The sequence below is a fragment of the Lagenorhynchus albirostris genome, chromosome 16, assembly GCF_949774975.1.
Source record: "Lagenorhynchus albirostris chromosome 16, mLagAlb1.1, whole genome shotgun sequence".
NCBI classification, from domain to species: domain Eukaryota; kingdom Metazoa; phylum Chordata; class Mammalia; order Artiodactyla; family Delphinidae; genus Lagenorhynchus; species Lagenorhynchus albirostris.
In genome coordinates this window covers 66,358,647-66,371,117 of record NC_083110.1, presented here as the reverse complement: position 1 = coordinate 66,371,117, position 12,471 = coordinate 66,358,647, and the positions used below count along the sequence as shown (strand labels likewise).

Here is a 12,471-nt window from a genome sequence, read left to right as displayed (position 1 = left end):
CTCACATATTCCAAGCAGCACTTGTAGACTGTGTAACAAGTTCGGTTTGTAAGAATCTGTTTAAAAGGTGTCAACACACACGTCCAAAAAATTCTTGCAGGGAAAGAGTTAGTCATGTTTCCTATTGCAGACCATTTGGAGGGATGGAGTTTGGATTACAGGACATGAGTGCAATACAAATGTAATTGTTTGGAGGTAATTTGAAGAAACATGAAGTGTGCTTGTACTGGGAGTTCAAGGACATCAAACAGTCTTTACATGATGGAGTTTGGGGTAAAAGCTGTCTTGGAAATTACAGTCTGAGTCCTGAGCTGTCAGTCTAGGGACTGGGTTCTTCATTTGGGGTGAGCTCTCTGCTCTCACCAAGAGGAAAGCAGCTATTCGGAAACTCCTCCACCGTTCGCTGATTTCTCTTGCAGTTCTATGTAAATGGACCCTTGGTTTCCTAGCACTTAGTTTGACCACAGCACATAATCCTGTGGATGTGGCTTATGATATGGTTGGTCCTTGAGGTTTTTAGCAGTGGCAATGCTTAGTTGGGTAGAATTGAGATTGGCTTTAAAAAGATTTCTATATTTCCCCCTTCTGTTAATTCCAGTTTTTGGAATGGCTGACTAAGGTGCAAATTACTGCTTATAGAGGTGGCATTGAACATATGTTTGCATAATATCTAGGAAGTTTAACTTGGAAGGAGCATACGTGGGGAACTTAAAGCAGAGCTGTAGAATCTGGGTATCTGGGAGTGTGAACACTTACTGGATTATGCAGTGGGTAGAGTTCAGGGCCTGAATCCACACTGCCCAGATTCCAATCTAGTTCCATTACTTTTAGCCGTGGAAGATTAATAGGTTCCCCAAATCCATGCCCTTCGCAATGTGTCTTTGCTCCTCCCATTAAGGGACGGAGTCTATTTCCCTATTCTGTAAATCTGGGCTAGCCCTGTGACCTGCTCCAGTGGACAGAATGTAGGGAAAATGATACTGTGTCAATTCCAAGGCTACACCTTAGTTTAAGAGTCCTTACGTACTTGTACTTTCACGCAGAACACTGTTTCTGCCCTGTGCACTTGGGAACACTGTTTCTGCCCTGTGCACTTGCCAGAGCTAGCCTGCTAGAGCACGACAGACCATGTGGAGGATAACAGAGGCACCTCAGCCAACAGCCAGCCAACAGCCAGAAAAGAGATGCCTAGAAACAGGCAGAAACATCAACTTGCAGGTGACGGCAAAAGCAGAAGCATCATAGCCAAGAAAAAAAAAATGCATAATTGAGCCAAGCTTGAATTTTCAGGAAGTTTTGGGAATTTTTGTAATTCTGCAATAGCTAACTGACACATTAGTGAAGTCACCATGGGACATGTTGCTTCGTTTTTTGGTTCCTGTTCCCTTGACTGAAGAATGGATATAGAACTGTTACCTCAGCAATGCTTGAAGCTCTCAGCCCAGTGCCTTGTGCAGAATAAGTGGTAACAGGTGTCAGTCATTATTCACACGGAGGATTTACGGTCAGGCGCAGCCTGAGCTAGTTTTGGAATAGCTGTAGAGAGCTCCAGCCTCTGTGTCCCTCTGGGAGGGAGGGGAAACATGAATAGGTAGGTGGAGGTTTTTCAGGGCTTTTTCTACTGGTTCTAGGAAAATGGGAGGAGGGAGAGAGGCAGTTCTTATCTTTGGAGGGAAATCTGTACCAGTTCCTGGGGCCCGCGGGGTAGGGATGCACGTGTTCCGAGTCCGGGCTGTTTGCTCTCTGCAGCCCAGGCTCTGCTATCACTGAATCCACAGAATTTGAGCTTTGAGCATCAAGTAAAGCAATCATTTATTTTATGGAATTGGATGCTTCAGAATAAAGGAACACCAGATTGGTGTTTATTCCTATGTTAGTTAGCGGCAATATTGGTGAATCTCACTCTCTCAGGTTTCAGCAGACACAGACATAGAAAAAGATCTGCCCAGACACGACCAGAAAATTCCCCAGGCCCGGGAAGTGTGAGGGGTTGAATGGTGAAGGCACAGAGCAGCAAGGTGGGTGTCAGGCAGTGAAGGGCACCGGGGGACCCAAGGACACAGACATCTAGTGGCGAGCTGCCTCTGACCCCTCTTCCCAGGCCCCTGCTACCAGTCACGACTAATCTCCTTCTAATACGGAGCTCGGTTTTTCCTGTGCAAGAAAATATACCTCCAGAGATGAGCCCAGGTTACCTGCTTTATAGATTATTATTTTCCAGTTATGGAGGAGCCTGTTTGCACACTAGGCTCTGTGTTTGGTGCTTACAGGGACGACAGATATCGGAAGGATGTAGTTTCTATCCTCTGGAAGCTTAAATTCCTGACGTGGTCTGTCACTCTATGTCAGAATCACTTGAGAGCTTAAGAGAGCGATGTCTGGGTTCCACCACAGTCTGATAAACCAGAATCTCTGGGGTGGGGCAGGGAACTGGGGCACTGGTATGTTTCAAGTGTTCCCCAGCTTTTCCTAATGTGCAGCAGGGGTTGAGACTTGCTGACTTGAATGGCAGGCACTTTTCACATCTCAAATAATAAAAAGAGCAGAGTGCTTGCAGGGTTGGTTAATTTATGGCTCAATTATTTCAAGAACTCATGTTTTGTTCACATTTCTTCCCTGCTGTTTTTTTTGTGTGTGTGTGGTACACGGGCTTCTCACTGTTGTGGCCTCTCCCATTGCACAGCACAGGCTCTGGACGCGCAGACGCAGCAGCCATGGCTCACGGTCCCAGCCGCTCCACGGCATGTGGAATCTTCCCGGACCGGGGCACGAACCCGTGTCCCCTGCATCAGCAGGCGGACTCTCAACCACCACGCCACCAGGGAAACCCTTCTCTGCCGTTTTTACCCTGTTGGCTTTTGCCTCAGCTTCATGGTTGCAAGATGGCTGCAGTGGTGCCAAGCATCACTTCCTGATGAGTTGCATCTTGAAACATAACAGGGATGACTTCTCCACATAGATTTCTTTCTCAGAGTGAATAAAGCCTTTCCCAGAATTCCCCCAGGAGATTTCCCTTTTAACCCCTTGCCCAGAATAGGATCACATGTCCAAGCCTTAACCAACCTCTGGCAAGGCAAGTAAAACCATTGTTATCTGCTGGATCAATTCGTGGTTCACTCTCCTTGGGCTGGAGAGGCAGTCACTTATTCTGAGCCTGTGGCCAAGCAGAGAGTGAACCACGAACAATATTGGGACTTTGTCAGGAGGGAATGAGGGGGTAGGAATGGCTGGTGGATAGTATCTGGCAAGAGAGGGTAGGCTGTGCTGTGGTGACAAGTAAAACCCAGCATCCCTGTGGTTTAGCACAACCAGAGTTTCCTTTGGGCTTCCCTGGTGGTGCAGTGGTTGAGAGTCCGCCTGCCGATGCTGGGGACACGGGTTCGTGCCCCGGTCTGGGAAGATCCCACATGCCGCGGAGCGGCTGGGCCTGTGAGCCATGGCCGCTGAGCCTGCGCGTCCGGAGACTGTGCTCCGCAACGGGAGAGGCCCCAACAGTGAGAGGCCCGCGTACCGGAAAAAAAAAAAAAAAAGTTTCCTTCACAAGCACAAAGTCTGACTCAGGTTAGACAGAGTTCTCCATCTGGTGAATTGGTGCAAGGCTCCCATATTCCTCCATCTTGTGAGGCCCCCGTCTCACCACGTGGCCTCCGAGATTTCTGCAACAGGGGAGAGAGTGATATCAGAGGCATCGCTTTTAACTTCCAGCCCGGAAGTGACACACTTCACTTCTGCTCATTTTCCGTTGAATGGATCGAGTCAGTGGGTCCTGACCTAACTCTAAGGGTGTCTGGGAAGTGTGGGGGAACACGTGGAGAATTTCATGGGAACTAGCAGTCTTTTCCATAGCAGGCAACTAAATCAGAAATAGAGGCATAATTCAGAGGAAGAAGAGGGTGCTGGGTCCAAACATGCTTGTTGGTTGTGTGACCAGCTTTTGCTTCCAATCTCTTTGGACTCCCATCTTCTCTGCTTCTGGGATGGAATACCAGTTGCCACTTGCACTGGTGCGTTATGGAGATTTTTGTTTATATCTTTTTTAAAAAATGTTTATTGGAGTATAGTTGATTTACAAAGTTGTGTTAGTTTCTGCTGTACAGCAAAGTGAATCAGTTATACATATACATGTATCCACTCTTTTTTAGATTCCTTTCCCATATAGGTCACCGCAGAGCATTGAGTAGAGTTTCCTGTGCTCTACAGCAGGTCCTTATTAGTTATCTATTTTATATATAGTAGTGTGTATACGTCAATCCCAGTCTCCCAGTTTATCTGTCCCCCACTTCTCTTGGCCACTCCCTTAGGCAGATTTTCCTGCACATGGTCTTCAAGTGTGACTTGCTTCAAATCCAGTAGAAAGAGAATTCTTCTCTGGTAGCCATAAGATTGTTTTATCTTTAAAAAGCATTTGTAAAGAGCCTCTGAGCACCTCGGGGGCAGGAAACATGTAAATGTTTGGTGTCATTACCGCTGTTTGTTGGTACCAGAAGCTCCAGTCATTACTCAGCTGTGTGTCTGCATCCTGACATGGCAAAAAGTGATAATATTTACATTTAGAGAGAAAATGATGCCCTACAGCCTTGCTCAGCTTCCTCTTGCCTTGGTGCAGTAGCCCTAAAGACTCCTTTCTTAACGCAATGAGTCATTTTCCACTAAGTGCTTGAATTACTTTCAGAGAGCTGTTATACTGACTCATCTGCTTTTCCAAGAGAAGGTGGGTCATGTTTGTTCACAAATGCAAGTGTGTTTGTACAATTGTGGGGCTCTGAATTGAATGTTGGAGTTCCAAACCTTTTGATATAAACATCTTATCCTTCAGAGAGACTATAAGCTTTCCCAGAGCAAAAAAGTTCTGACTTATCCTTTCCATAGTACCTAGCAGGGTCCTGGGTTTACAACGGGAGCTCTGTAAATCCAATTTGATAGGGAATGGATGGCCTGTTTTATCTCTAGGGCTGGAATGTGCTCAATTCTTAGAAGATTTTTGGGTGATGTACAAAAAAGGTCAATTTTACTTTGTCAGTGTGGGTTATCTATTTCATGGTCTCTTCTAGGCAAAGTATTTATCTCAGAATGGAATCTTTCCCCTAGGCTGACCCTACGAAATAGCAGTTTACAGATGCCTAGAAAACACTAAGTACTTTAAAACAAGGTTGCATCATTTAGCTGAAGGTCATGAATCTGGTGAAAATCAACGTCAAAATGCAGCTAAGACACAGGAAGTAAGCAACAAAAGACCTTTGGAGCAGGTGGAAGGCATAAGAAAACTCTTGTGTTAAATTTCCTCATATCAGAATTCCTAGATTTTACTTACAGTTCAACGACCCCTGTTGAACCCAGAGTTCTGAGAGAAATGATCCTCTGGTCTCATTGAATGTTATAGCAACAGTCAGTACAGTTAAGGAAATTATGCTTTCCATGCAATGCAATGAAGTCATTTAGAATGATCATATAGCTCTATCTTGATTGACACAGAAGTATGCTCACTGTCATTGAGAAACAAGGCCGTTTACAGTTTATGCAGAGTTGTCCCTTGCTTAAAGAGACAGCGGGTGTGTGCTGGGCACTTACGACAGCAGTGGATTGGATAGAACTGGCTCTTGCCCTCATGGAGCTTACAGTCTGGTGGGAGAAAGGGAAGAATCAGTAGTAACTGCATTATGACAGGGTCAACAGTCCTGTGATTGGTGCTTTGAGAGTACAAGGCAGACCAACCACCCCGGCCCTGGGGAGTCAGGGAGGGCTTCCTGGAGGAAATTATATCCAATAATTATTATATTATATTGTGTTGCCATGTGCTTTGCTGTATTTTATTGCATGGTATCACATAATCAATGACATCATTAATAATTAATTATTGTCAGTAATAATGTCTAATCTAGCACCAGGGAAGGAGGTTGAAGGCAGGGGTTTGGAGGGATGAGAAAACTCTTTTGGACAAAGGGGTCTCCATGTAGGAAGGCTTGAGAGAGGCCTTGATTGGAGGAACTGAATAAAACTCAGCTTGGCTTGCAATTTAAAAAAACAGCACTGGCAGTTTTGGGTGTTGAAATTTCGAGTTTTATTTACTTTCTTCTTTAGGAATATCTATTTTTGAATATACATATAATGAACATATTTTATTGTCCAATGGGAAAAGTTCTATAAATTTATTTTTGCTTAAAAAAAAAGACAGTGTTTGCTGTCTAGAATATTTACTTCGGTGGCTTAGAGCTTTGGTTCTGAAAATGGCATGTAAATCTTACCAAAGTTCCATGAATTGAGCATAATAAGGAAATTGTGCAATTATCCAAGCCTTTATTTAGATTGCCAAGGGAAGATGATTCTCTGTATTGTGTGTTAATTTGGACTGGCCACAGGAATGCTCCATTTTACTCTCAAGAAGGACCCTGCAAAGGACCGATTGCATAGATTCACTCTGCCTTTTCCCTTTCATGAAAATACAAGCTCTGAATTGTTCTTCAAGGAGCTTTTTTTATCCCCTTGGTGGAAGCAGATGGGTTTTAGAAACTCATGGGAGGCCTCTGGATCCCAAACCCTTAAGGAAGAAATGTTGCTAAATATTCTTTTAATTTCTTCCTAACAGTGGGGACAACTCCAGTCCCTCAATCAGTAAAGCAGGCTGCTCATATCCTTCCCAAATAATGACAAGGGTGGGCAGTGGGATGAACTGAAGAATTGGAAGGAAAGTGCCTTTGTGTGTCCTGTAGCCTCACGAGGCATCTGTAGACTCATCCCAAAGAACCAGGCAAGAAGGAGAGTGTTATCTGGGGACTATTGTCTCTCCATGTCATGTGTGAGCACAACTCACTTGAATCAATTTTTCCTGCCTTCTTGCTCTGTGATATATTCTAGGATTCACTGAAAATGAGCAAATACAATATGGTGTGATTGAATGCTAAAATTGGGGAATAATAAGGGGAGACGAGAATATCCAAGAGGGAAACCAAGTCCAGACCAGTGGTGGTCATGGAAGGTGCTTGGGGGGCAGATGGTTAGGATGAGGCATGAAAATAAGGAAGAGTTAGTCAGGGAAAGGGGGATCCAGAAAGGCTGGTGGTGATTAGGCAGGATCTAGCATGTTCTACAAGACAGGGTGTGCGAAGCAGAAGATGAGTGAGATACACAGGGGCCAGCTCCCGAAGCACGCTTTATACTATGGTCATGAATTGAGATTTTTCCCAAGGCCAGTGGGGGACTGGGAAAGTCACAATCAGACTTGCATTTTAGAACGTCCATTCTTATTGCAGGAGGACAAGAAACTGGAGGAGACAGGGAGGCTGGTAACAGATCGGGAGAGTGAGGCGGTGACCCAGCCTTGGAGATGCAGGCTCAAGTCCTTCTAAGAAAAGAAAGAGTCAACCTTAATTTATTTGCTCCTTTCTCTTAAGGGATTGCAGTTAAACAGACCAGGTTTAAGAGTGAGTGGTTCAGAAAAATGTAGACAGGACTTTTTAAATTTTTGTTTGTTATATTTGTTTGTTTTATTTTTTAGATTCCACATACAAGTGAAATCATACAGTAATTGTTTTTCTTTGTCTGAATGATTTCACTAAGCATAATACCCTGCAGGTCCATCCATGTTGTGGCAAATGGCAAAATTTCATTCTTTTTCATGGCTGAGTAATATTCCATTGTATATATATATACCCCATCTTTTTATCCATTCATCTGCTCATGGACACTTAGCTTGTTTCCATATCTTGGCTATTGTAAATAATGTTGCTATGAACATTGGAATGCGTATATCTCTTCGAATTAGTGTTTTTGTTTTCTTCAGATAAATACCCAGGAGTAGAATTGCTGGATCATATGGTAGTTCTCTTTTTAATTTTTTAAGGAACCCATACTGTTTTCCATAGTGGCTGCATCAGTTTACATTTCTGCCAGAAGTGTACGAGGGTTCCTCAAGGTGCTTCTTTTAGATACCACAGGTTACCTGGTGGTGGCTGAGCAGCTCTAGGGCTGCGGCTGGTGGTGGATGCAAGAGAATTGTGACATTTATGTACAAAAAACTGGTACAAAACAGCTGCTGAGTTCCCATTACCCCTGCTCCTATAAGGCAGTGGTTCCTCTGGGGCTGTGGAGTGACTGCAGTGTCCTCTGGAATCCATTTATACCTCAAGCATTGCCTCTAGGCTGAGTAAATAAACGTTTACTATGCAGATGTGAATCTTCAAATTCACGTGATAAACACAATATGAATTCATTTCTAAGTGGGATGAATTCAGAGTAGTTTTCTATGTGGATTTTCGCCATCTAACAAAGCTACAAGGCAAATTATTATTAGGTGGGGCTCTGAGAAGTATTTTGTCATTAAAAATGTCCTCCTATTTAAAGGTTGAGAACCACTCAACCTTTTGGAGGGAAGCATGAAACGTAGCCTCAGACCCCACCTATCACCGGGCCCTGATTGATTACTGGGTACAGGTCTGGATACAACCCAAACAGGTGCTTTTAAGTGGACTTCCATGAAGAACCGCGACACGGGGTGGATTTAACTGAAGTCCTCATGTCTTCTTCCTTTGATTCCTCCTGCTTCTCCGTTTCTGATTTAGCACTGGCATCCCTTCTCCTTGCAAACTGCAGTCCTTACAGATCGCATGTGTGACCTCATCCAAACAGGACTTCAGCTTGGGCTGCAGACACCGGATGCAGTTTCACAGCATGCCCGTGAAATCTCCTGATTTGATTTGATGGTGATATTAACAACCATAACTAACATAAAAACACTGTGAATAACAAGAAGCTTGACATTTATGGAGCCTTTGAAAATGAGCCTTGCCAAGCCTGGCCAGTCCATTCTGCAGGGGCTGAACAAGCAGAGTAAGGGCAGGTGTCCATGTGCAGGGAAGCAAAACAGGTGGGGAGGAGGAAGCGGATACAGCCCTGTCTCGGAGCAAAACCGCAGGACTCCGCATTTTAAAATACAGGTGTCCAGGTCCCAGCTAGGCTGGACCCAATCAGAATCTTTGGAGTGGGGAGTGAGCCTCTGAACTCCTAGTGTAGTCGCCTTAATGGGCATGAGTGTCCCCAGAGGGCTTGTTCAAACACCGGAGGAGGGGCCCAGAGTATCTGATTCAGTAGGTCTGGGTGGCGCCTGAGAATATGCATTTCTAGAAAGTTCTTGGGTGGAGCTGTTGCTGCTGCTCTTCCGGAGACCACACTTTGAGATCCATTGCTCTAAGCTCTTAGGATACTGGTGCCAGATGCATGTGTGCCTCTAACCTTGTTCTGTGAGGGCCTCAAGTCTTTCCTTCCACCGTGCCTGGAAGAACTTTGAAGACAAATCAGATTAGTAGTATGTTTTCCTTGGACAGCCTTAGCTCCAGAAACAGTTTTAGAAAGTCACAAATGGTTTGGTCTACAGTCCTTCATTGCTTAGTGCGGGGCCATGACAAGATTGTCATAATTCTTTTCCTATGTGAGCTCCGCTGCATAAGTTTATCTTACAGTGCTTGTGTGGGCAAGTACAAACGTAGCTACAACACTGGGCGGGTGGTCACTTGACTGTGGGCATTTCTAAACTTTCAGCCCTCACCTGTGTGCCGGCTGGGTTTAAGGGATGGGGTTATGGGACTGTTGACTTAGTGTCAGAGCTGCCATGGTGCATATTGCTTAATATAGCTGGATGAGTCAGGCTGGGACCAGGCAAGACCACACCCCTGAGTGGGGACAGGCACTCGAGGCAGTATCTAGAAGAAATGTCAGTAAATAAGGGGTGGCTGGGATTACCCCGGTGGTCCAGTGGTTAAGAATCCACCTTCCAATGCAGGGGACGTGGGTTCGATCCCCGGTCAGGGAACTAAGATCCTACATGCCGCGGGGCAACTGAGCCCGCGCTCCCTAGAGCCATGAACCCCAACTAGAGAGAAGCCCACGCATCCCAACGAAGAGCCCGAGCGCTGCAACAGAAGATCCCGTGTGCCGCAACTAAGACCCGATGCAGCCAAATAAATCATACAGAGTGAAGTAAGTCAGAAAGAGAAAGACAAATACCGTAAGCTTACACATATATATGGAATTTAAGAAAAAAAAATGTCATGAAGAACCTAGGGGTAAGACAAGAATAAAGACAGACCTACTAGAGAATGGACTTGAGGATATGGGGAGGGGGAAGGGTAAGCTGTGACAAAGCAAGAGAGAGGCATGGACATATATACACTACCAAACGTAAGGTAGATAGCTAGTGGGAAGCAGCCGCATAGCACAGGGAGATCAGCTCGGTGCTTTGTGACCGCCTGGAGGGGTGGGATAGGGAGGGTGGGAGGGAGGAGACATCAGAGGGGGGAGATATGGGAACATAGGTATATGTATAGCTGATTCACTTTGTTATAAAGCAGAAACTAACACACCATTGTAAAGCAATGATACTCCAATAAAGATGTAAAAAAAATAAAAAATAAAAATAAATAAATATTAAAAAGAAATAAAAAGAGGTGGCGTCTCTGATGGTTAGCACCAAGCGGGCCATGCTGCAGTGTTGGAGTGGAGCAGGGAATGGGGAATTCAGGGGCAGGTGATGCTTGGAGACCTAGGCGGATGGTACCAGTAAGGGTATGAGTTCTCTGTGATTGGGCTGAGACGTCTATCAGGGTCTGAGAGAGGACAGATGAGAATAAGGTTGAGCTTCAGTGCTCTGGGGATGGAGGTCCAAGTCTGGAATTGAAGCATGGAGAAAGAGGCAAGCTTCTATGAATGAGGCACTGAGTTTTAGGAGCAAGACAGAGACCAGTTACTCAAATTGGGTTCAAAGTTAGGGCCAGGACACCCAGGAAGTGGGTAACTGTGATGCCGGAGTCGCCCAAGTGCCTCCTGCCTGAAAACAGGCTTGTGTCAAGAGAACAGGCAAGGTGGAGCCTTAAGACAGAGGCTAGCTGGCCTCTGCTCTGGAGAGAGGTATTTTATACAGGTTTGATCTCAGCAAGGTCTGATACATCGGGGTAAACCTGCCCACAGTGTGAACCTTATATGCATTTCTCTTACCTAAACATCAGTCGAGCTGCATTAAAATGGTTGCGTGAAACATCATGCCACTGCCTGAATATTCTTCAGTGGTTCATGCTAGAACCTGCTCGCCCAGGTGGCCAGTATGTACTTCCGATCTCGTGTCCTGCCATGAGGGAGACGTGCCCTGAGCAGAGGCAGTGGATTATAGTAGCTTCCTAGGGATCTTCACATAGAGATGGGCTTAGTAGGTTAGAGTAGCTACTCCGTTTCGTTTACATAAAAGATTTTCCCAAGTTTCTTCCTCTAGAAACAGACTTTGCCCTTCTGGCTAGAGGATGAGCCCGTGAGCGAGGCATGGCTAATTGTAATCAACAATGATACCTCTAAGGGGTGGGCAGGTAATCATTGCAAGATCAACCAGAGTCCTTCTCTGTGATTGAGATATGAACACAGAGAAGAAGTTTCTCTCCCCTTCTGCTGGGTTTGCTAGGTTGAATTTGCTGGCAGCCATGTTCCCAACGTATAGAAATGGCGACACGTAAGGCAATGCAGAAATGAACATGGATAAGAAAAAGATACAGGGCTTCCCTGGTGGCGCAGTGGTTGAGAGTCCGCCTGCCGATGCAGGGGACACGGGTTCGTGCCCCGGTCCGGGAAGATCCCACATGCCGCGGAGCGGCTGGACCCGTGAGCCATGGCTGCTGGGCCTGAGCGTCCGGAGCCTGTGCTCCGCAACGGGAGAGGCCACAACAGTGAGAGGCCCGCGTTCCGCAAAAAAAAAAAAAAAAAGCTACACACGCCCAGTACGTACCGAGTAGTGATGAACATCTGGCTCTGGTTCGTGCATCTTGTTCTTCAATTTTTTGAGCGGTTTTCCCGATGGTGAAGGCTAATAAATTCACCCTTATATTTGATTGAGTTTGATTAATAACAGATCCCTAATTAATACAGTGTGTGGATGAGGAATCTCAGAGGGTAGAGAAGGAGCCCAGAGGACTAAACGTGAAGATTAGTAAAAGCTGCCAGTGAGCTCTCCTGGAAGGGTGGACCAGTGAGAAGTCACCCCCTGGAGGATGCTGAATTGGAAACCTAGAGAACAGAATCCTGGCCCTGCTCTGTCCCTGGCTGGTTATATGAACTTCAATTTCTTTATCTTTAAAATGAGTGAGTTGAGGAACTAGATTTGATCAAGGTCCTTTCCAGGTCTAGCCAGTAGAGCTGCTTACCCTCCTTTTCTTTGAGGTATTGGGAGCGGTGCTTGCTCCCCTTTACATTATGAGCTGAAATCTGGGCTCCAGCCCTTCCTTTCCCTGCCTCTGCCTCTAACATCTGCCTTCTCCAGTTCCTCTTTACTCTGCTGCTGCCACTGCATTGAAAGAGCCCAGCTCTTGTCACGGTGAAACCCTGCAGTGATGCCCCATCAGCTTCAGAGAGTAGCTCCTGTGTCCTATCTTGACGTCGAAGGCTCTCCAGTTCTAGGCTCAGCAGCCCTCTTTCCAGTCTCATGGAATTACAAAGCTGCAG

General features: G+C 45.7%; 1 protein-coding gene across 4 annotated transcripts in view; it reads left to right on the top strand.

Annotated features, from left to right (window-relative positions):
* GPAM (glycerol-3-phosphate acyltransferase, mitochondrial) overlaps positions 1-12,471 on the top strand; it is a 127,578-nt gene that overhangs the window by 82,414 nt on the left and 32,693 nt on the right. For 2 of the 4 annotated variants that reach the window (XR_009536026.1, XR_009536024.1), the window contains one exon: positions 5,089-5,214. The exons of 1 other annotated variant lie outside the window; for it this stretch is intronic. The gene's annotated coding sequence lies outside the window, so the exon portion shown is untranslated. Of the gene's footprint in view, positions 1-5,088; positions 5,215-8,555; positions 8,613-12,471 lie in introns of those variants that run through there. One more of the 4 variants, XR_009536025.1, reaches the window with a different exon arrangement.